The sequence below is a fragment of the Vombatus ursinus genome, unplaced genomic scaffold (assembly GCF_900497805.2).
Source record: "Vombatus ursinus unplaced genomic scaffold, bare-nosed wombat genome assembly UNPS02014973.1, whole genome shotgun sequence".
NCBI classification, from domain to species: Eukaryota; Metazoa; Chordata; class Mammalia; order Diprotodontia; family Vombatidae; genus Vombatus; species Vombatus ursinus.
Window position 1 is genome coordinate 9,391,449 of NW_020954751.1, and position 26,295 is coordinate 9,417,743.

The following is a 26,295-nucleotide window of genomic DNA, read 5'->3' on the forward strand; positions in this document are numbered from 1 at the left end:
CCTTTGGCTGGGAGCCAGAGGACAAGGTTGCTCCTGGCAGCACTGAATGATTCCTGGATTCAGAAAGACCTTGGAGCCATCCAAATACCAAGGACAGAATAGCCTCAGGGAATGAACTGATGTTAAGCGGGGTTATCTGATGAAGGAAGATGCTGGAAAAGCCAGCTGGAGACCATATTGTCAGGCATCCTAAGAGGACAGCTGCTTACGCTGATAAAAGGGAGGTTTGGCTATGCTTAGGCACGATAACAGTGTTTAATCACCTCTGAGGACAATGTGCTGCAGGAAATCAAAAGGAGACCTATGAAAATGCCAGGGAAAAATCAAAGTAAGCTAAAACAGACAAAATCACAGATTGAGCATGTGCAGGAAGCTTCCTCCTAAAAGGCCTAGAGAAGAAAAATTTCTCAGAAATAGAAATGTATTGCCTAGTCCAAGTAAGTAAGATTTGTTGAATGTTGAACTCAGGCCATTGGTAAATTAATGCTTTTGTGCATATGTAATTTCATTAGTAAACATATTCTCTTCATGGATGCAGGTTGTAGAGGACAAACTTTAAGAATTTGGGTAGGTAAGAACATCCATCCATCTGTGGCCAAACTGGGAGTGAGAGTCTCCAAATTTCACTACTCTAGGCCTCAGACAACAGACATACAATCTGTCATGGACTATGTTTGAAGGGTTTCCAGCTTGGTAAGACCTGCCAGAGCTCCTGATTTGTTAGAACAACCTTCAATAACTCAATATTACCTCTATACCAGGATGAGGCATCAAAGCAGGACTGATTAATTATGAATTTTTTTTGGTAGAAGCTGAGACCTCCAATTATGTATGTTTCGGCTTGGAGTGGGATAGAGATATCTTTCTACTATGAGTATAAAAACAGAATCAAAATCTCAGAGTGGAAAGGGTATTAGATTTCATCTAATCCAAACCATACTTGAGCAGCAATCTCTTTTAAATCATTTCAGGGTTGTTCAGGTGGGCATCTAGTCTCTACTTGATGGCCTTTACTGTTAGGGAGCTCAAATGATCCATTCCACTTTTGGATAGTTCTCTAATTGTCAGGATGTTCTTTCCTTACGTTGAGCCAAACTCTTCCTGACTGTATCTTCCAATCATTACTCCTCCACCTGTTTTTTATTTATTTGTTTGTTTCCCCCCTCTGAGGTTAAACAAAGCAAATCTAACCCTTTGTTTATGTAACAACCTCTTAAATGCTAGGAGACAGGTTTCCCATAAGTCTTAAAGAAGGAGACTAAGACTGTCTCCAAGTTGAACAAAGAGGTTTATTAGCTAAATGAACTTGTTAGCAATGTAAGTGGAAAAAAAATTAAAAGGGGAAAAGTTCTTGGAGTTGATTCTCTTCTCTGGTCCAGGATGAGAGTGTACCCATCAAAAGGTATAAAGGCATTGTAGATATTTTCCTTGTTGATGGGTTAACACTCACCCAGAAGCCTAAAATGTTCAGTGAGAAATAGTGCTTAGAGCAACCCAGTTCCATCTTCCCTTCTTTGCAAGTTAGATTTCTGTTTGGCTTATGTGACTAGTTTCATTCTTGTTCATTGTCAATATATGATTTTCCAGGCTAAACTTACATAGTTCTTTCAACAGACCTTTGCATGGGGTGATTGTGAGCTTGTTCATTTGGCTTATTCCTTGGTTTTCTTCTATAACCTTTTTATACAGTCTACCTTAGCGATTTCATCTCATTTCCAGGTATCAAGTCATATTTCTATGGAATTACCTTCAAAATTTGCATTTTTACCTCTAACATCACATCTCTTAAACCCTTCCCTTTTTAAAATTTTTTATTAATTTTTTTATTTTAGTTTTCAACATTCATTTCCACAAGATTTTGAATTCCAAATGTTCTCCCCATCTTATCCCTCCCACCACACCAAGACTGTGTGCATTCTGAATACCCCTTCCCCTAATCTGGTCTCCCTTCTATTATCACTCCTTCTCTTATTCCCTTTCTCTTCTATTTTCCTGTAGAGCAGGATAGATTTCTATACCCCATTGCCTGTATATCTTATTTTCCAGTTGCATGTAAAAACAATTTTTAACGTTTGTTTTTTTTTAAACTTTGGGTTCCAAATTCTCTCCCTTCCTGCCCACCTACCCTCATTGAGAAGGCAAGCAAGTTGATACAGGTGAGGCATGTGTAGTCATGCAAAACACTTCCACAGTAGTTATGTTGTGAAAAAAACTAACCATATTTTCCTTCATCCTATCCCACCCCCTGTTTATTTTATTCTCTCCTTTGACTATGTCCCTCCTCAAAAGAGTCTGCTTCTGATTACCCATCCCCCAATCTGCCCTCCTTTCAATCATCCCACCCCCCTCTTATCCCCTTCCTCCCTATTTTCCTGTAGGGTAAGATAGATTTCCACATCCAATTGAGTGTGTATGTTATTTCCTCCTTAAGCCGAATCTGATGAGAATAAGATTCACTCATTCCCTCTCACCTTCCCCCACTTCCCCTCTACTGTAAAATCCTTTTCTTGTCTGTTTTATATGAGATAATATATTCCATTCTACCTCTCCCTTTCTCTTTATTCCAGTACAATCCTCTCTCACCCCTTAATTTTTTGATATCACCCCTTCATCTTCAACTTACCCTGTGCCCTCTATCTATCTATCTTTCTATACATATATTTTTTTTCCTCCAACTACCTTAATATTGACCAAGGTCTTATGAGCTACAAGTATCATCTTTTCATATAGGAATGTAAACAGTTTAACTGTAACAAGTCTTGTATGATTTATCTTTCCCATTTACCTTTTCATGCTTCTCTTGAGTCTTGTATTTGGAAGTCAAATTTTCTATTCAGCTCTGGTCTTTTCATCAAGAATGCTTGAAAGTCTTCTATTTCACTGAATGTCCACTTTTTCCCCTGAAGGATTATACTCAATTTTGCTGGGTAGGTGATTCTTGGTTGTAATCCTATCTCCTTTGACCTCCAGAATATCATATTCCAAGCCCTCTGATCCCTTAATGTAGAAGCTGCTAAATCTTGTGTTATTCTGATTGTATTTCTACAATACTTGAATTGTTTCTTTCTGGTTACTTGTAATATTTTCTCCTTGACCTGGGAACACTGGAATTTGGCTATAATATTCCTAGGAGTTTTCTTTTGGGGATCTCTTTCCGGAAGTGATCAGTGGATTCTTTCAATTTCTATTTTACCCTCTGGTTCTAGAATATCAGGGCAGTTTTCCTTGATAATATCTTGAAAGATGATGTCTAGGCCCTTTTTTTTGATCATGGCTTTCAGGTAGTCCAATAATTTTTAAATTATCTTTCCTGGATCTATTTTCCAGATCAGTTGTTTTGCTTTGTTTTTTTTTCAATGAGATATTTTACATTCTCTTCTATTTTTTCATTCTTTTGGTTTTGTTTTATAATTTCTTGATTTCTCATAGAGTCATTAGCTTCCATTTGATCCATTCTAATTTTTAAGGAATTATTTTCTTCAGTGAGCTTTTGGACTTCTTCCATTTGTCCAATTCTGCTTTTTAAAGCATTCTTCTTCTCTGGCTTTTTGGATCTCTTTTGCCATTTGGGTTAGTCTATTTTTTAAACTGTTATTTTTTTCAGTATTTTTTGGGGTGTCCTTTAGCAAGTTGTTGACTTGTTTTTCATGATTTTCTTGCATCACTGTCATTCCTTTTCCCAGTTTTTCCTCTACTTCTTTTGCTTGCTTCTCAAAATTCTTTTTGGGCTCTTCCATGGCCTAGGGTTGACTCATATTTTTCTTGAAGGCTTTGGATGTAGGAGCTTTGACTTTGTTGTCTTCTTCTTGTTGTATGTTTTGGTCTTCTTTGTCACCAAACTAAGACTCTATGGTCTGACTTTTTTGTGGTGTTTGCTCATGATTCCAGCCATGGGATCATTCATCCTTTGCTTTTTTATTACTCCTCCTCCACCTGCTCTTCCTCCACCACCACCACCATCATCACCTCTTCTTCTTCCTTCTCTTCTTCCTCCTCCTCCTCCTTCTCCCTTGCTCTTTTTTTCCACCTCGACCTAAACATCCTCTTCAGTTTTTGGTAAAGTTGTATAAAGCCCTGAGGAGTAAGTCTGTAAGTTGTTGAGGGTGTACTTTATTTCTCCCTGAATCCACACTCTCCCAAGCAAATACAAATTAACCCTCAGCTAGGTCCTTGAACCCTGCAGAGGAAGTAATGTCAAGGTGCCCAGTGGTTTTATCACATTGCCTTTATGTGGCACTGTCTCTGTTATGACCCCGATGTGGAGAAAAAAGGCAGATGTCAGGAATAAGATTCTAAGTCACATGTCCAGGAGACAATGTAATGGTTGATGGATATACTAAAATGAAAATTAAGCAATACTTATCTTTGAGGAGTTTACTTTCTATTAAATAGAATGAGTTTCTATGTTATTAGTATCAATTGATTAAGAAGACATATAACCAAAAGCTATTATGAATTCTATATAGCTCTTAGTGTATTTTTAGTTTAATCACGTTTCTATATGCATTTAAATATAATTATATACATGTGAAATGTATAAAAACTTGTGCTTGCTTATTTATCATAAAGAGTTATTTAATGAGATAGTGGTTGATATTGTTTTGCAGATTGCAAAATGACATGGCATGGTATCCACAGGAACTTGAAGATACTTTGCAACAAACTGGTGCCCCACATACTTGCGGCCCACAAATTTGGAGTCACTACTGTAGGCAGTAGGGAGAGAACACAAGATTTCCTTTCTCATGGCATGGTAGTGGTTGACCATATTAAGGGCTGGCCCTGGTATAAAGTAGAATGTTGGCTTAAGTTGACTAAGAAGGAAACCCAGGAAGTTTTAAACCATCCTCTGTGGCTAGAGAAGATTCATGCGGCCTGTACCTGGATGATTCCCCATGCTAGAATCCATTCCTTTTTCATCTTCACCTTTTTTTTTTTTATAATCCCTTCAATGATCAACTTGGGTACATATTGCTCATGAAACGTTCCATGTTCTACTGTTCCCACCTTTACTTCAACTAAAAGTACTTTCATCCTTATCAAATTTTCCTTCTCTGAATCTTCTTTTGGCCTCCAATAAATTTACCTCATATGATGCTTCTTTGTACATATGTTATCTGTGATTTATGTAGGTCTCTTTTCATAAGTATAGAGTTTCTTCTGCTACTCAGATATAACTTTTGTTGCATTTTCTTTGTATGATAGATCTATAGAACCTAAATTTAACCTGATATATTATTTTTGACTTCAGCCAAGTACTTTTACCCACCTCATGACCACCCCCACTACCAGTCTCACTCCAGATTTTCAGTTTTATTTTGTGTGTTGTCTTCCCCATTAGATTGAATGGGCATTGCCTCAGTCAAATTGAGACCTGGGAAAGACTTTAGCTTAAAAAGGCTAAGGTCTACCACTGCATCTGGGGCCATCTCCAGTTGTCCTGACCTATATCTTACCAGTGGACCCAGATGTCTTGGAAGGAGAAAGTAAGGCTGGCGACTTTGCACAGCCCTCCCTTGCTCAAATCTAATTCACTGGCAAGTTATGGCATCACCTTCCTGATTTCATGGTCTTCTTTGAGAACAAAGGACAAACAAGAACAGATTGTAAACTATTTGAGGCCAGGACTGTCTTTTTCATATTTGAATCCATAGAGCTTAGCATATTACTGGCACATAGTAGGGATTTAATAAATATTTATTGACAATTGACATATTCTCCCTAGATTGCAAGCATCCTAGGGGCTGGAATTATGGTGATTTTTCTCTTTTTAACCCCAAAATGAGTAAAGGATCAAGGGTACATAAAAGACATATATGTAACAAACAAAAATGAAATGCGGGAATGACTGTATGTTTCATTTTATCTTCCCTCAAATGCTAGGAATACCCTGTTGCAAATACTCAAGCTGTCTTCCCAGATGAGATAAGAGGAAAGAAGACATTCAGTTTAGGTTACTACTATTACTAATAATTCATGTTTATGTAAAATTATTAAATATTTGTGAAGTGCTTTACATATTCTCTCATTTGAAGCCTCATAATATACCTATCAGGTTAGTTCTGCAGGAATTATTTTCCCATGAGAATGAAAAGACTGAGTCTCAGAAAGTTGAAGTGACTCTTTTTAAAATTTTCTTTTTTATTATGAACTTTTGAAATTTCAACTAACACAAACTTGTCATTATATAAATAACAGAGAAAGGGGATTGTATAGGAACCTGTGAATTTCTATTATATACAGTTTTATTAAAGTGTATATTAAATTTAGCCTAGTGGTACAAAACCCGTCCTTCTGATCTGTGTCCTCTTTCAACTTCTTTCTGCTTCCTGCATGGTCATTTAAAAAAAGTTTCATTAACATTCTTTTCTTTCTTTTTTTTTTTTTGCATCACTATTATTACACACCCACTCACCTCCATCACCCTAAATAAAAATCCTCCATTGTGACAAAGAACTATAGCCAAGCAAAGCAAATTGCCACTAAAAGCTATGTCTTATTCTGTCCCCTTCATTTATCACTCCTCTCTCAAGAGGTAGGTACCATGATTCCATAACAGTTTAAGTGCCTTAGCCAAAATTATATACCTGATGTCAGAACTGGGATCAAAACATAGGTCTTTGTAACTCCAACCTCGGTACTTTCTCTACTTCACAATTCTTTCTATTAGGTTAGATAACTGTTTTTAGAAAAAAATAGAAGGATACAGAGCAGATCATACCCTAATGATTTCGAGGGACTGGCAAATACAGGCCAAAGACAGAGCACAGAAGAAAAAAAAATCCTAGAGTTTTTGAGTCTGGTTAGGTCCCTGTCCTGCCTGTGGTGCTGTTTTCTTGTAAATCCTGCCTGAGATCCCAAGGAAAAGAGCTGTGGAAAAAGTGTAGTACCATGGTAACAGTGATGGATTTGGAGTCAGAGGACTTAAATTTGAATCCTGGACATGCCGCTTACTACCTATGTAACTTTAAGAAGTTAATTAGCCTTTCTGGGCCTCAGTTTTCTCATCTACAAATTGGAGAATTGGGTTAATATATCTTCTAAATCTATGATCTGGGATAGGAGAGGCCTAGCTGCTAGATAGTACAGTGGATAGAGTGCTGGGCCTTGAGTTAGGAAGGCTCACTTTCCTGAGTTCAGATCTGGTCTCAGACACTTACTAGTTGCATGACCCTTGGCAAATCAGGTTTTTTAAAAATTGTTTATTCTATTCTTAACTTAAGAAATAAAATAAGCATTTCCATAAGATAACCCTGTTTGCCTCAGTTTCCTCATCTGTTAAATGAGCTGCAAAAGGAAATGGCAAACTCCTCCAGTATGTTTCCCAAGAAAACCTCAATGGGGTAAAAAAGAGTCAGTCACTATTGAAATGACTGAACCACAACAAAAGGAGAGGCTTTCTCAAGGATGCAGCCAGGAAGATAGGATGTTATGTTTTTTAATCCCTCCAACTAGACCTGTATTCATGCAAATATTCTAACAGGGTCACTCTCCTAGTTTAGGCCCTCATCACCTCCCTGGGACTGTAGCATCCAAATCATTCATGTACCAAGTTTCTACCTGCTACAATCTAGCCTCCACACAGTTAGCAAAGTGACAGTCTTTTTTTTTTTTTTTTTTTTAGGCATTTGGGGTTAAGTGACTTGCCCAGGGTCATACAGCTAGTAAGTGTCAAGTGTTTGGTCTGAGGCTGGATTACCTAGCTGCCCCTGCAAAGTGACAGTCTTAAAGCACAGGTCTGAACATGTCATTTCTCTTCTTAGCAAACTTCAGTGGGGTCCCTTTAACTTTCAGTATGAAAGATAAATGTCTCTCTTTAGCATTTAAAGTCCTTCATGATCTGGTTCAAGAAAAGACAATCAACATAAAGAAAGGACCTTAGGAGCATAGACTCTCAGTACCAGAGCTGCTTGAACTAATTGGGCATGAAGTGTGTTGGGACAGAAATAATGTGGCTAAACCTTACCTCCTTCCAATCCCCACCCTCAAGACTGTAGATCATCCTTTTTCCTTTCTTCTTTTTAGGGTCTTAATTGGAGCCTAAAGTCTTTTTTTTTTCTTTTAGGCACATGATAGATTATACCTTTGTTTGTTTTCAATGTTTACTTTGTTTTATAAAAAGCAGTAACCACCAGCTGTTTCGGTTGCACACACTGGGGATACAATTTGGAGAAAGCAGCTGAGGAGAAAACACCTCCAGGAAAGAGACAGAGACAGATATAGCAATAAGGTGTTTTTCCAGAGGTGCTGTCTCTGGCTAGGGACTCAGAGCTAAAAACTAAAAACTAGCTAAAAGCTAAAAACAAAACAAAACAAAACAAAACAAAACAAAAACATAAGGCATCACAGATCCTTTGATATTTCTTCTTAGAGTGGAGGAGTATTTATACGGGAAATCTACTTGGTCAATGAGACAGTAGTAGGGTGAGAGGCACCATCCCTTTAACACTACTACATAACCAAAGAATAATCTCTCAACAAGTTCCTCCTGTTCCTTTCTCCATGGATGACTCTTTTCTCAATTGTTTTAGGGTGGTGTTAGCTTGACTTTTAAAGGTCACCAGGAGAGTCCTCAGCTGGTCTCCTTCATCAAATGACCAAAGGCTTATGATGTTATTAAGCTATACTCACTCAGTTATTGGGTTGCTTAGCAACTTCTTTATAAGTTATTGTACTGTTCATGAAAACTCTTTAATTTTACCAGAAACTACCCTGATTTTATACAATAACTATTTATTGATTGAATAATTGAGTTACTGATCTCATAAATGTGAGAATTCATTTATCTGATGCAGGTTGAAACCCATTTACACATGAATGGATACAAACAAAGACTTTATCACCAAGTAGCCAGACTACTGGTGGTGAATCACCCTTTACTTAGTTAGGCCGGTCCTCCAATAGCAGATGCAATGTGTTAACATACTCAAAGCGTTTCCAACTTTGTAGATCCTGGAAGAATATTTACTTTCAAGTACCTCAAAAACCCAGGGGGGCCTCCATGTCACAATGAAGGATCACAGAAGTACTCTTTTTATTACTTATAAAACTTTATAAAGAGACACAATCTTATTAGGGGCTCTCTAAGCTTTAAATTCTATGAACTATTTAAATACTTTATCTTCCACAGACCTTAGCCAACTGCCCTGCCTAAAATGGATCCTTAATAATTGTTTACTGAATTAAATTGAGTCAATGTGTAATAGTGAAAAGAGTACTTGATGTGGCATCAAAAGAAACCTGAGCTAAAATCTCACCTCTATTAATTGTGAGCTTTGTGGTTTTTGTACTAGTCATTTAAACTCTCTGAGCCTCAGTTTCTTTATCTGTGAAATGAAGATGATAATGTTGCAAGGGGCTATATTATATCAGGACTATGTGAGTAGTTCACATGTTAACAGCGAAAAGGTCTATCTGTAAGTAATAAAATAGATACAATTTACAAAGGATTGTAAATATGACCATCTCTACGTTGAACCGCCACATTATAGAATTACAAAATCTTTGAGTAGGAAAGAACTTTAAATACCATTTAGTGCAAATCTCTCCTTTGAGAGACAAGTAAAATGAGACATAAAAGGGGAAAAGTGACAGCTCAGGTGCAGAACCAGGATTTTAAACCAGAACTTCTGATTCCAAGTTCAGCAGTCTTTCTGCTATATCTCATTTCCCCTGTCTGGGTATTTATAAAGAGAATTCCATACCCAATGCTCTTTGTAAGGATGACTCATGGTCAGAGAAATGCTTTGAGATTTCTTTAGAAAACAATTGGCCTACTCTCTTAAATCACGCTAGAATAATAGATTAATGTTGGCTTTGCAACAAAACATATCTGAAAATAGAGATTTCTTACTGGTGAGTTGGAAAGTCACAATGAGATTTTGGTCAGTGCAGGTCCCCTGCTTTGAGGCACTTTTGGCAAAGAAGTACATTTGTACTTGTACCCATTATGGCTGTGTGATTAGCTGGGGACTTTGGCAGTTGGCTTGTTGCTCCCCAGACTATGTCCCCCTATCAAATGAAGATTGAGTTCATTGTATGAGTTGCACTAGACATCTGGTGTGGAGACCGTGAGAATAGGAATGCCTTACTGAGCATTCAGTAGGATGAGAGTAGGATGCTTTAATGAATTGGAAAGTGAAAGTGGAAACAAGAGGCTTTCAATGAGAATATTTGGAATGTCTTACATGCTAAACTCTTTCCCTTTCCCTTATATACATTGGAGAAATTTTGAACACATGATGTCATTGGAAAATATTGCCATTTTTCACAGAAACTTAGAGTTGAAAGTTACTTTCCATGCTAAATTTGACTTCCTCATTCTAAAGATGAAGCAAAAAATTAGGTCTAGAGAAGAGAATTAACTTACCTAAGCTAATTACAGAGTTTCGACTAGAACCCAGGTCTCTCTTGACTCTAGGAAACTTTTTTCCAGAAATCTATGTTTTATATCTAGAGTTATCAAAGTCAATGATGCACATTCTTTTTAAAGCAAGCAGCCAATCCTGAAAGTATAAGTGTTGGAGATGTCCTGGAAAAGGGGTTCTTAACCTTGTGCTGTGGACCTCTTAACTCTATTGACTCTTCAGAAAATTTTATTGCTTAATTTCGTAATTGAAAGAAATACTAAATTTCATTTGGAGGTTAGTGAAATATTCACTGTCAACCATCAAACCATATAACCATCAAAGTTCTCTACCAACCCCACTACCCCACCATGAAATCTCTCTATGGATCCAATGTTAAGTATCTCCATTTTTGAAATTGTGTCTGATATTGATCTAGTCATATGCATCCATGTTGTCATAGGTACAAGTTACTCCTGTAGGGAAACTTATTTTGTAGGCTTAAGCTGAATAACTCTAACTCACATTTATATAAGGTTTGCCAAAAAAGCAAACAAACCAATTTTTCCTGATGATCACCATGTGAGATAGATGTTTGCAAACATTATTATCCCCATTTTACAGATGAGAAAACTGAGACTCAGAAAGGTTAAATGATTTGTCCATGATCACACAGGTAGTAAGTGTTAAAGGTGGGGCTTGAGCCCAGGTCTACATTCAAGCTCTTATCACTATATCACACCTTGCCTCTCAAGCAAGATTGAAATTCTTGGGAGTTCTTTGCTTACCAAACTCTATAAATTCTATACTATGGTATCCTATCTATAGTGTCCTGTAAGTCCTGTGTCATGGTCTGTTTAGGTGCTTTGCCTGGATTGTTTCCTGATCCTTTGGAAAGAATAATAGGACTTGGGCTCAAATTTATGCTCTGACATTTTCTATTGGCATGAATTTGGTCAAGTCACATAATCTTGACATTGAAAGACTTTTCTGTCTCTATGATTCTTCAATTTTTTTATTCCTAGGATGACATCATACATATATATATGCATATATATATATATATACACACATATATACATATACACATATATAATAGCAGAAGATAGAAGTCTTGGTAACATCTCTGTTGATCTTGGTTTAGCTGTGAGTAGCAGAAAGGTAGCAAGTTTTCACCTAAGCTGGTCAAATTGCTTAAGGAAGCAGTTTTTGATAAATTATGGCTGCAAATAAGGCTAAGTATGCTTGAACTTGAGAGTGAGTCTCTGAGGGCTCCCATCTCAACTCTCAAGGAACTACACCTGAGGGAGAGATAACTCCTCTCTGGTATGAATGTTCAGAGCAAAGGCAACAGGTGAAGAAGCAGTCATGTAGCTTTGAGAGATGGGTTCAAGAAGATCAAGGGTTCGTATATACATACATACACACACACACACATATATATACATATACACACACACACACACACACACACACACACACACATATATATATATATATATATCTCTCCATCATCCCCAAGGAAAATCTATACCTATTTTCCAGGCTGATTGTCATCATATAGTGACTTCCTGAAAAGAACATTAGCTGCATAGGAAAGCAGCCTTTCTTCCATCCCCTCCACAGGAGGGCTTCCATTTATGTCATCATAGAGAAAACAATGCTCTACAACAGCTAATATTCCAGGAGGAGATGTGTATTGTTCCTCCTGGCCTGTTTTAACCTTCTAAAGAATAAAAACTCTTTTACATTTAATGGAAAGTTATTTTATTCAGTTCAAGAGTAGGAATTTAGTGGGGGAAAACAGTCACTGTTTGTTTCAGGGCAAATGTCTCTTAGCCTTGTAATGTGTGACTTTTCCTGAAAGCTCTTTATTTACTGCTCTTCAGTATTTTCCCTGTTTATTTGCTTTTGTCAGAGGATTTCACTTTCCTTTTGGAACCATGAACACCCACTAAAGAAACCCCAGGGTCTCCAGTAAAGACTTTTGGAATCAATCCCTTCATGCCAACATACGTTATTTAATTCTATTTCTGGTGACTTTAGCCTTTGAATTGAAGCTTGGCTGCTCTGTTTTGTCTCCACAGATGGCAAACAGACTATTCTTGCTCCATCTAGAGCTGATGCTGGGTTTATTTTTGGCTTCAAAGTTACATGAAGGGGAATTAGATCTCTATTAATCATTATGATACTTATCTTGCTCCTACCTCCCTCTATTTCCTCTCTTCTCTCTGATAAGTTGGTTTTGTGTTTTAACTTCCCATCTGCTAGTTTTTATTTTTTGTTGTTATCTCTATTCTGGTCATTTGAGATGCTTTTCAAAAGAAGATGATTTTGTGTGTGTGTGTGTCTGTGTCTGTGTGTGTGTGTGTGTGTGTGTGTGTGTGTGTGTCTGTGTGTGCGTGTGAGAGAGAGAGAGAGAGAGAGAGAGAGAGAGGCGCTGTATGAGCACAATAGTTTGAGAAAATAAGTACCCTGTGATAACATATTTTTACTCATTACAATTTGAAGTAAGTTGCTTTAGTCATCAGTGCTGCCAGAAGACCATTGCGGACTTGTAAAGACCTAATGTGAAGTTTGCATATTCACAAATATATTTGTATGGGCATTACTAGCTGGGGCACAAACTACCCGCCTACTCATTACAATGTAATTTATTCCATGGAAATCTTGCCCTCACAAAAGCATCCCAGAATGTGCTGATAGTTTGCTATGGGCTGGCTTGCTGAATGAGAAAGACTGAGATCACAGAATCTTGGAGATGAAAGGAATTTTATAGACTGTTTGATCAAACCTTTTAGTTTTATAGATAAGAAAACTAAGACCCAGAGAAAAGAAGTAACTTCCTTAACAGTGAGCTGATGAGAACCTGAACTAGAACCCAGATGTTACCAAATAACAGTATTTTACAGTAATGAAGGACTTCTAACTAGAAAGATTTAGGAGGGACCACTATTGATGGAAGTTAAAATCTTGATCGCTGGGAAGATGGAGGCTAATAAATTACTTGAACTTAAGAATTGTAATAGCAGAAGAGCCTATTGATTCTCTATACTGTTTGGTAGTAATATTGTGGGTGGCAAACTAATTATTGTGACACTAACACAGTGCCACTCCTCCCCCCCCCCCACTCGCATAAAGCCAGGGAGACACTAGACTTCTGAAGGAAGAGCAAAATGGGGAGGGGAGGATTGGAAACAGAATATGTTAAAGCTTCTGAGTTTATCAGTAGGTGGGATTGGACCAAGGAGTATTTCCCACAATACTTCCCACTTGGATGAGAGAGAGAGAGAGAGAGAGAGAGAGAGAGAGAGAAGGGCAAGGGGAAGAGGAGAGAAAATGGAAATTGAACTGTTCTTATTTTTTTTTAATTTTTCCTCAATCTCTTTCATTTGATTTTTAAAGTCTTTTTCAAGTTTTTCTATAAATTATTTTTGGGCAGGTGACCATTTGATGTTATTCTTTGGGGTAGGAGAGGCTTTTTCAAGTTTTTGCTTTAGTAGCCTCCTCTGAAAATGAACCCTGGCCTTCTCTATTCCCATAATAATGTTCTATGGTCGGGTTCTTTCTCCTTCACCTGCTCATTTTTAATAAAAAATATTGATAGCAACCTGCTGTAATCACCTCTAGTCCTGGGAGATGGGGTATGGTACCTCTGGCCCCAGGTACTTCAGTTCTCCCTTACGGCCTAGAACCAAAACAAAAAACTCTGCCCTCTGATAAGTGTCCACAGCCAGCAGCATCCCTGCCCCACTGCTTCTGCACTCACTGAGCATGTCCTGGTTCCTTCTTGTCCATGACCAGGAGCATAGCTGGGCCTGGCATCCCTTATCAGCAGAAGTTCCCTCAGTCTTCCCCTCTTAGACTCCCAGCTCCCTACACTGTTCTGGAGGTGAAAATTCCTGTGGCTGGGGCTAAAGCTGCCTCCCAACCCAGCTAGCCCCAGGGCTTGCAGCTTGATGTTTCAGCAAAACTAGCCTAGAGGTGTTTGATTGATGTTCCTTTCTTTTCTTTTATCTTTTCTTTTTCTCCTCCTCTCTACTTTTCTCCTTTCCCCTTTCCTGTGCTTCCTTTCCTTCTCCTTCCTCCCTTCTTCTCCCCTTCCCTTGTCTTCTGTTCCCTTCCCTTCCATTTTCTCTCCTCTTCCCCTTGCCCTTCTCTCTCTCTCTCTCTCTCTCTCTCTCTCTCTCTCTCATCCAAGTGGGAAGTATTGTGGGAAATACTCCTTGGTCCAATCCCACCTACTGATAAACTCAGAAGCTTTAACATTAAGTTAATCAACTGGAAAAGAAGATCCAGAATATTTTTTTGAGTTATATAATGTTTTTTAATTTATTTATTAATTTAACAAACATTAATTTAAGTACTTACTTTAAAAAAAAAACAGTGAATTTTTAGCTTTCAACATTCACTTCCACAAGATTTTGAGTTCCAATTTTCTCCCCTTCTTCCCCCTCCCCCTGCCCCAAGAAAGTGTGCATTCTGAATACCCCTTCCCCCAATTTGCCCTCCCTTCTATCATCCCACCCCCATCTCTTATCTCCTTTCCTTTCTATTTTCCTGTGTGGCAGGATAGATTTCTATGGCCCATTGCCTGAATATCTTATTTCCCAGTTGCATGTAAAAATAATTTTTGACATTCATTTTTAAAACTTTGAGTTCCAAATTCCCTCCCTTTTATCCTCCCCACCCACCCTCATTGAGAAGACAAGCAATTTGATATAAGTTATGCATGTGCAGCCATGCAAAACACTTCCATAATAGTCAGGTTGTGAAAGACTAACTATATCCTATCCTGCTCCCCCCACCACATTTATTCTATTCTCTCCTTTGACCCTTTCTCTCCCCAAAAGTGTTTGCTTCTGATTACTCCCTCTCACAATCTGCCCTCCTTTCTATCATCCCCCATCTTATCCCCTTCCCCCCTATTTTTCTGTAGAGTAAGACAGATTTCCAAATCCAATTGAGTGTATATGTTATTCCCTCCTTAAACTAATCCAATGAGAGTAAGATTCATTCATTCTCTCTCACCTCCTCCTTTTTCCCTGCACTATAAAAGTTTTTTCTTGCCTCTTTTATGTGAGATAATTTACCCCATTGTACCTCTCCCTTTCTCCTTCTCCCAATAAAATCCCCTTTCACCCCCAATTTTATTTTTAGATACCATCCCTTCATATTCAACTCATCCTGTGCCATCTGTGTGTGTATGTATGTATGTATATATAAATTTTATATACACATGTATGTACATGTACATGTACACATACAGTACACATATATGTACATGTATATGTATATGTACATATATTCCCTCCAACTACCTTAATACTGAGAAAGGTCTCATGAGTTACAAATCATCTTTCCATGTAGGAATATAAACAGTTCAACTTTAATAAGTCCTTAAATCTTGTATTTGAAAGTCAAATTTTCCATTCAGCTCTGGTCTTTTCATCAAGAATGCTTAAAAATCCTCTATTTCATCAAATGTCCATTTTTTCCCCTGAAGGATTATAGTCAGTTTTGCTGGGTAGGTGATTCTTGGTTTTAATCCTAGGTCCTTTGCCCTCCAGAATATCATATTCCAAGCCTTCCAATCCCTTAATGTAGAAGCTGCTAAATCTTGTGTTACCCTGATTGTGTTTCCACAATATTTGAATTGTTTTTTTCTAGTTGCTTGCAATATTTTGCAGTTTTTCTTTATAATTTCTGGAAAGATGATGTCTAGCTCTTTTTTTGATCGTGGCTTTCAGGTAGTCCAATAATTTTTAAATTATCTTTTCTGTATCTATTTTCCAGGTCAGTTTTTTTTTCAATGAGATATTTTACCTTCTCTTCTATTTTTTTCATTCTTTTGGTTTCATTTTATAATTTCTTTATTTCTCATAAAGTCATTAGCTTCCATTTGCTCCATTCTAGTTTTTAAGGAATTATTCAAGGAATTATTTTGGACCTTATTTTCCATTTGACCAATTCTGCTTTTTATGTCATTCTTCTCCTTATTGGCTTTTTGGACCTCTTTTGCCATTTGAGTTAGTCAATTTTTTAAGGTGTTATTTTCTTTAGCATTTTTCTGGGTCTCCTTTAGCAAGCTATTAGCTTGCTTTTCATGATTCTCTTGTATCACTCTCATTTATCTTTCCAATTTTACCTCTACTTCTCTTACTTGCTTTTCAAAATCCTTTTTGAGCTCTTCCGTGGCCTGAGACCAATTCATATTTTTCTTGGAGGCTTTGGGTATAGGAGCTTTGACCTTGTTGTCTTCTTTTGGTTGTATGTTTTGATCTTTGTCACCAAAGTAAGATTCTATAGTCTGTGTTTTTTCCTTTGCTCATGTTCCCAGCTAATTACTTGGCTTTTTAACTCTTTGTTAAGGTAAGGCTCTGCTTCCAATGTGGAGCATGTACTGTCCCAAGCTTCAGGGGTTTTATGCAGCTGTTTCAGAGATACTTCTAGGGAATTGTAAATTTTCAGTTCTTCCAAGGTGGTATGATCAAAGGAGAGGTGTTTACCCCTTTCCTGGCCTGTGCTTTGGTTTGTGAGTAACCACAAGCACTCTTTTCTGCCCTGGAACTAAGGAGGATTCCCTCTCCATCACTGCCATAAGCTTCACTATGACAATACTCCTCCTCACCCCAGGACCACCACCTAGGACTGCGACCCAGACTCAAGCACCAGCAAAGCAGGAGAATCCTGCCTCAGGGACCAACAAAGAGATCCCCACAATCCCCTTCTGATCAGTCACTTGATCTCCCCCTCTGTCTATGGGCCGAGAGCTCTGGAAGCATCCACAGCAGCCACCTGGGCGCTGGGCCAGGGCTGGAGCCAGACTGTGCTCCTCTCTTACCCAGGTCCAACGGACCTTTCCTACTGACCTTCTAAGTTGTCTTTGACATTTGTGGGTTGAGAAGTCTGGAAACTGCCACAGTTGCCTCTGATTCAGTCCCCTGAGGTCTGTTCCTGGGTTTTCTGGGGCCCTGTCTTTGCCTGCACAGCCCACACTGAATTGTGCTCCTCTGCCAGGCTGGTGCAACAGACCTTTCCCATTAACCCTCTAGGTTGTCTTGGGCTGGAAATTTGCTTCACTGCATCTTTTTGTGGGTTCTGCTGCTCTAGAATATGTTTAGAGTTATTTTTATAGGTATTTGGAGGGGTTTGGGGTATAGCTCAAGAAAGTCACTGCTTTTTCTCTACCATTTTGGCTATAAAAGTCTTCTAAATTCAGATAGAAACAAGAGTGTAAGAAGAGAGAGTTGGGGGAAGAGGATAAGGGAGGGATCTTTGGAGGAGGGCTAGGTTAAGTAATAGGAGGGCAAAGTAATGCTTAGAAGTAAAGTAGAGAAGTCAGTAGAAATAGGAAATAAGAGATACACACAAATATAAAATAAAGATCAGGTGTAGAAATTATTAGGGAAAAAAGCAGGGGTAGTAATCATGGTCTCAGATAAAGTTTAAGATAAAATAGATTTAATCAAAAGAGAAAAATAGAGACAATACACTTATGTCAGCCATATTAATCAATATTGCTTTAGACTATTTAAAATAACTAGACAGTATAAGGTTCGAGTATTGCTGTGGGGTAGAAAATTGAGTTGGTGAACTTAGAAAAATACGAAAAGACTTGGACTTATGAAGGAAGATGTTATCCAACTTCAGGGTAACAGGACAAACAAGTATAATACAGTCTTACATAGATGCATATGAATGTATATGTTTATATATTAGTATAATTATAGCTATCAAGATATATGTATATCTAGGCAAGTATATGTAGGTGTATATGTGTATATATATATATATATACACACATATATATGTGTATAGGTATATATATGTATGTGTATATGTATGTACATACACACAGATATATACATACATACATGCACTCATGTGTTATACACACACACACACACACACACACATATATATATATATATATATATATATCCACTCTTAATTGTAGCTTTGTTGGGGGGAGGGAGGAAGGGACAAAAAAGAACAAATTAAAAAGTGCGTAGTGGAGAACAAAAGAAAACTTACAAGGAAACAAAGAAAAGATGGACAGCTCTGAACACAATGTGTAGTATTTTTTATATAGGCTTTCTTGAAATGGAAATTTATTGTTGTATATTTTGAATCCTCTCCTACATTCTGCTGGGCACATAGCGATGCTTTTTTTTCTTTGTTTATTTAAGTTTATAATGTGTTTATTTTTCTTTTCCCAATTTTTCTTCTACCTCTCTTATTTCATTTTTAAATCCTTTTTCAGCTCATCCAAGAGGACTTTTTGGGCTTGAGATCAATTCATGTTCCCCTCTTGAGGCTTCACATGTAGGCATTTTGCCATTGTTGTCTTCTGAGTTTGTTTTTGATCTTCCCTGTCACTATAGTGACAGGGGCTCTTTTTGTTTTTCTTGCTCATTTTTAAAAGGTGAGCTCTGCTCCTGGGGCACCGAGGCCACTGTCTCGAGCTTCTTATGCTGGGGGCCAGGGGCCTGGTCACTGGCTTTCTTAGTTGGTTCCTCAGGTGGTTGCAGCTTGTTCACCACGCTTGGGTGGCCCAGCCTATTTTTGCCTGTTTTGTTGGGGTTCTAGGGCAGGCAATTTGCCTTCTCTACTGGGGCTGTAGAACTCACAGATGGCCTGCTGTGCTGCTAGCCTGTTAAGCCAGGACCAATGGGCCTTGGTCATTGGTCCATGCTGTGGCTAAGCGTCTTCCACTAGCTTGCCAGGACAGTGTTTGCGCTGGGCTGTATTTCCCTTTTATCTAAATGAGAGGGATCTTTCCTATAGTCTTTCTAAATAATGTTGGAATGGAAAATTGTTTCACTTCATCTTTTTGTGGTTCTATCACTCCAGAATTCTTTTCAAGGATTGATTTAATGTTGTTTCCAAGGCAAACTGGGGAGAGTTCAGGCAATTTCCTGACTTCTCTCTGCTATCTTGGCTCTGCCCACTATCTTAACTTTTAAAAGTGATATATAGTTTTATAGTGCAGTGGAATGAGCAATAGATTTAGAGTTCAAGGAAAGAATTATGTCCTGCCATTTATTGTGTGACCTTGGGCAATCAATTAAGTATGTTTTAAATATCTGCTATGTACCAAACACTGTGCTGGATTCAGAGAATACAAGAACAATGAATGAATAAAAGCTTACTCATTTAATTTCTCTGAACATTGGTTTTCTCCTCTATAAGGGAGAATCAAGGTTCAATTCCTGCTTTTGTCACTAACTACTTGTGAGACCTTGGGCAAGTCATAGACCTTCTCTAGGCTTCAGTTTTCTCTTTTATAACTTGAGGTGGTTGGATTAGATTGCCTTTAAGGTTCCTTCCAGCTCCAAATCAATGATGCTAGATCCTATGTATAAGCAAGTGGTGTATTGGGAATAAACAAATCTATAATTCATTTCTTCCTACCACGTGACCTTAGACTTGTCATTTCTTCTATAGATTCCATATCTGCAAAATGGGGGTATTGTATTCAATGTACCTTTTAGCTCAAAATTTATGACCCCAATTGATCACTTGTAAGGAATATTATAGAAAATTTAGTTCCTATAAGGGGAGGTAGAGATTGAACTAGATAATCCCTAAAGCCCTTTCCAACCTTATAATTCTATGGATGAAATGCTAGTCTTAAAAAGTAGTGGGATCTTTGTTACCAGATGTCTTCATGCAAATGGACCACCTTTAGGCTCCCATGTTGTTTTCAGGCACAGATTGGACTAGTTGAATTTTGAAGTCCCTTCCAGTTCAGAGATTCAGAGCCTCTATGATTCTGTAAAATTCTGTAAAATTGTAAATGCTTAGATATTACCATTTGGTTCACTTAACCTGGGGTATTCTATACTCTATATGTATATACTATATATATATACTATACTCATTCCCTTCTGTTTCTTAAAGGGGCAAACTTGTAAAATGCTAGGATGCATCATTTTGGACTTCAATCAATAAGCTGTCTCTTTTCAATAGGAGTTTTCATATTTGTAGATAGATAACTGGAGAGCAGTATAACATTGAAGGTATGATACTGGACTAGAATTCAGAAGAACTGAGTTTTAATCCTACTTTCTGTGACTCTGTGACGTTAAATAAATGATTTGTTTTCTCTGAGCCTTTGTTTGATCATGCATAAAATGAGAGGTTTTAGTTAAATAGTCTCTATAATTCCCTTCCATCTATAAAAGTGGGTTATTCTTGTCCTTCATAATTGCACCAAGGATATGATACTTTGCCCCTTACGTTTGCATGTAATGAGTGGTGTTATATAGGCTTCAAAATTGGAGAGGATAAATACCAGTGATGATGTGTCTATATTGTATTTTGATATGAAGGTAGTTTGATTCAATCATTTCTATAGTAGGCTGCCTGCAAAGAGAAAAATAAATTTGTCAACTTCTGGTCAACCTAATTCATTGGGTCTCAGAGAAAAAAAAACCCTTTGGCTTCTCATAGGATTGGAGGATTTTACAGAAGAGCTTGTGCTTTAAAATACCTTTTCCACTGAAATTGCAAAATTGCTGTATTCACAAAGCACTTCTGTTGGTGACATAGGCTTTGACATTTATTTTTGTTAGTTATAAACAGTATATCCCATTCTAAGTGTGACATTTTCATGTTTGTCGTTGATATCTTCCTATCTTCTGAATAATATTTGAGTCACATCAGAGTGAGCCAAATTAAGTTCAAATCATTTCTGTAACACAACAGTTTTGATTTTAAAAAAAAAGGTAAAGAAATGCTAAAGAAATTTTTGTTACCTGAAGGCAATTTTCAGACATCCTAACAAAGGTTATATAAAAGGTGCTAGCTTTTAGAAGAATAAGCCTCTTTGATAATCCAAATATATGGATGAACTTCAAATTACTTAAATAAAGACTAGTTTTGTAAGCATATTACACACACACACACACATATACTTATATTTAAATGCCCCACCCATTAATGGTGTGAGCCTCACAAATCTCTTTACTTGATCTAATCTTCCTTACCAAGTTAACCAATCTCCAGCATCAATCCACAGAATCACCAAACTTTAGAGCTAGAAGGGACCACAGATGTCACCCAGGACAAGTCGATCTTGTTGGTTTTTAGTTTCTCAACTCTTATTTTGTTTGTACATCTTCATTTCCAAATATATCCCTTCTTTTCCCCCCCTTATCCAGCAAGCTTTCTCTATTACAAAGAATAAAAAGGGTGGAGGGGGAAAAAAAAGCAATTCAGCAAACTAAACAAAATACCAACTGGGTGTGACATTATATGCAAAGTTCTGTATCATAGTTTCTCACCTTGCCAAAGAAATGAGAGGTACAAGTCTCATCTCTTTTCCAGTGACAAGGCTAGCCATTAAAACATTAAAATTAAGCAGTAATCAGTTAGGAGAAGGATTCTTTTTGATTATTGTTAATATATTTCTATTTACTCTGTTGTAGTCATTATGTATATTATTTTCCTGGCTCTCCTTGTTTTGCTCGATATCAGTTTCATATAAATCTCTCCATTGTTTCTCTAATCTTCATATTCATAATTCCCTGCAATTCAATAATATTGCATGATGTGGATATACTACAATTTGTTTATCATTTCTTTTATTAGTATCTACTCTATTTCCAGAAAATCGGTTACCAAAAAAAGTGTTTCTGAGAACTTTCTGTCTTTAATATCCTTGGGGCATATTAATAACAGTGGGATCTCTTGGTTAAAAAGGTATGAACATTTTAAACACTTTCAAATCATTATCCAAATTTCCTTACAGACTGGTTGAACCAAATTATAATTATGTCTACTATGTACCTATCTCCTGCAGCCCTGATAAAATTGTTTATTTCTACCTTTTCTCATCTTTGGCAATTTCCTTAGTGTGAGGTAAAACCTCACAGTTATTATGATTTGCATTTCTTTTATAGCTAATGATTTGAGATACTTTATAATATAGTTGCTAAAATTGTATTTCTTTTGAGAATTACTTATGTCTTTTGATTAATTATTCACTGGAGAATGACTCAGTCTTATATATTTGTCTTAATTCCCTAGGAATCTTGGATATCATATCCTTCTCCAAAATGTTTGATGCAAAGAATTTTTCCAAGTCAGCATTTTTCATTCTTTTATTTTTTCTTTTTAATACATTTTAAAGTTTATTTTGTTAAATATTTCTCATTTACATTTAAATTTTTTAAAATTATTTTTATTTTTAAAGTTATTTATTTATTTTTAGTTTTCAACATTCACTTCCATAAGATTTTGGGTTTCAAGTTTTCTCCCCCTTCCTCTCCTCCTCTCTCCCCAAGATAGCATGCAATCTGGTATAGGCTGTACTTATATATTCATATTAAAATATTTTCACATTAGTCATGATGTAAAGAAGAATTAGAACTAATATGAGGAACCACATGAAAGAAGAAACAAAACAAAACCACAAAAGGAAAGGAGAGCAAATAGTATGCTTTGATCTGCGTTCAGACTCCAAAGTTCTTTCTCTGGATGTGGATATCATTTTCCATTGTGAGTCTTTTGAGTTGTCTAAAATCCTTGCATTTCTGAGAAGAGTTAAGTCTATCAAAGTCAGTCATTGCACAGTGTGGCTGTTACTGGGTACAATGTTCTACTGGTTCTGCTCATTTCACTCAGCATCAGTTTCTATAACTCTTTTTAAGTTTTTAAACAACATATTGCAGGATTTTGGTTCTTAATCCACTCTGCTATCCACTTCCCTTTGGAGAAGTTCATCCCATTCATAATCACAATTATTATTACCACTTGTATCTTTTTCTCTATCTTATTTTCTCCCATTTATGCTTTTTTCTCTCCTTTCTCCCTTTTCCTCCTCACTAAAGTTTTGCTTTTGACCACCACCTCCCTCATTCTGCCCTCCCTTCTACCAATCTCCTCCATTTTCTTTCCTCTTTCCCCTCCTGCTTCCCATAGAGTAAGTCAGATTTTTATACCTAACTGATTATGTTATTCCCTCTTTGAGCCAAATCTGATGAGAGTAAGGTTCAAACAATGCTCATCTGTCTCTGTATACCCCTTGTAAATGTCACAATGATACAAAGTTACAAGTGTCATCTTCCCTTGTAGGGATGTAAACACTTTGCCCTTATTAACAACATGTTGTTTTTCTTTCCTGTTTGCCTTTTTATGCCTCTCTTGTGTCTTGTATTTGAAGATCAAATTTTCTGTTGAGCTCTGGTCTTTTCATCAGGAAGATTTAGAAGCCCCCTATTTCACTGAATACCCATCTCCTCCCCTGAAAGATTATGTTCAGTTTCACTGGGTATTTGATCCTTGGTTGTAAGTCAAGTTCCTTTGCCTTATCATATAATATTCCACACCTTCTGATCTTTTAATGTAGAAGCAGCAAGGTCCCGAGTAATCCTTACTGTGGTTCTATGATATTTAAATTGTTTCTTTCTGGCTACTTGCAGTATTTTCTCTTTGACCTGGTAATTTTGGAATTTGGATACAATATTCTTGGGATTTTCAATTTGGGATCTCTTTTAGGAGGTGATCAGTGGATTCTTTTGATACCTATTTTACCTTCTGGTTCTAGGACCTCAGGGCAGTTTGCTTTCATGATTTCCTGAATGATGCAGTCCACGCTCTTTTTTTTTTCTATCATGGTTTTCAGGTAGAACAATAATTTTTAAATTGTCTCTCCTTGATCTATTTTCCAGGTCAGTTGTTTTACCAATGAGGTATTTTACATTTTCTTCTATTTTTTCATTCTTTTATTTCTATTTAACTATTATAACTATTTAACCAATTATATTTATTTCTATTTAACTTTTATTTCTATATAACTATTTAACTTATTTTTGATATATCATAGAGCCATTAGCTTCCACTTGCCCAATTCTAATTTTTAATGAATTGTTTCTTTCTAATAGATTTTGTACCTCCTTTTCCTTTTGGCCAATTTTACTTTTAAAGGAATTCTTCTTTTAGGTGAGTTTTTGTGTCTCCTTTTCCATTTGGCCAATTCTACTTGTTAAGTAGTTAATTTCTTCAGTGTACCCCACCTTTGGCCAATTGCATTTTTTAAGGACTTGTTTTCTACAGTCAATTTTTGTCCTTCTTTTTCCAAGCTATTGACTCTCTCTTGCATACCTCTCATTTCCTTTACCAATTTTTCTTCTGCCTCTCTTATTTGACTTTTAAAATCCTTCTTGAGCTTTTCCAAGAAGGCTTTTTGGGCTTGAGACCAGTTCATATTCTCTTTTGAGGTTCTAGATGTGGGTATATAAACAATGTTATCCTCTTCTGAATTTGTGCCTTGATCTTCTTTGCCCCCATTATAAGAATCTATGGTCATTGTCCATTTCTGCTTTTTACTCTATTTCCTGACTTTTAAAGTTGAGCTCTCCTGCTGGAGCACAGGGGGCACTGACCCAAGCTTCTTGTGCTGGGAGCCAGGACCTGGTCACTGGCTTTGTATGCTGGGGCCTTAGGTTCTGGCAGCCGAAGGCTGTAGAGGTTTGGCAGCTTACCTGGTGCTGTTGGTGTGGGGTGGGGAGTCTGGCCCTTGGAGGTTACCTCCTTACCTGGGATTCTTTAAAGCATTCAAATGTTTGGCTGCTGGAGGATGTCTGCCACCCTGGAATTGTGCTGAAACTCTAGGAGATTTGGCTGCTGGAAAAGGCTGGTGCATGTTGTGGTTTTACAAGCTGGTGTTTACCAGTTCCACTGCCCATTCTGAGGCACTCCAGGGGTCCTGATTTTGGCATTTGCTTGCTCCACCAACCTGGGGCTCAGGATCTCCCCCTGGTTTGCTAAAGTGGGGCTTGCTGTTGGCTTGCCAGGATTCTTCCTGTCCTGTACTGCTCCCCCTCCCCAAGAGTGACAAGGACCTTTCCCATTAATTCCCTCAAGCTTCCTGCACCCCATCTTTCTACTGGCTCAGCTGTTCCAGGGTTTTTCCTGGGGCAATATTTTCTGGGTTTTCAGAGGTCTATAAGGGAGGGTGAGAACAACATACTTCTTACTCCAACATCTTGGCTCCCAGAAGTCCTAAAAATAATTTTTAAAAAATGAGTTCCAAATTCTCTCCCTCCTTCTACCTGGTATCACCCTCCACCTCGAAAAGATTAGCAATTTGATATGAGTTATACATATGAAGTCATGCAAAACTTATTTCCATATTAGTCGTATTGCAAAAGAAAACACACAAAAAAGAAAAATGAAGTAAAAAAAAGTGTGCTTCAATTTGTACTTAGGGTTTATCAGTTCTGTCTGTGGAGGTGAATACCATTTTTCATCATGGGACCTTTGAATTTGTTTTGGATCATTGTGTTGATCATTGTGCCAAGTCTTTCATAGTTTGTTCATCCTTACAATATTGCTTTTACTATGTCCAGTGTTCTCCAGGTTCTACCCATTTAACTTTGCCTAAATTCATGTAAGTCCAAAGTTTTTTCTGAAATTATTCTTTCATAATTTCTTATAGCACATAGCACAATAGTATTCTATTACAACCATATACCACAGCTTGTTTGGTCATTCCCAATTGATGGGCATACCCTTAATTTCCAATTCTTTTGCCCTACAAAAAGAATTGCTATAGTTTTGTATAAATAGGTTATTTTCTGTTTTCTTTGATCTCTCTGGGATTTAGACATAGTAGTGTTATTTCTAGGTAAAAAGGTACACACAATTTTATACCTTTTTGGAATTAGTTCTAAATTGTTCTCCAAAATGGTTGGACTAGTTCACAACTCTACAAACAGTGCATTCATGTACACACTACATCCACCACATTCCCTCCAGCATTTCTTATTCTCCTTTTCTGTCATGTTAGCCAATCTGATAGGTATGAGGTGGTGTCTCAGAGTTGTTTTAATTTGCATTTCTCTAATCAGTAGTGATCTAGAGCATTTTTTCATATGACTATTGATAGCTTTGATTTTTTTTTCTTTTGAAAACTGCCTATTCCTATCCTTTGACCATT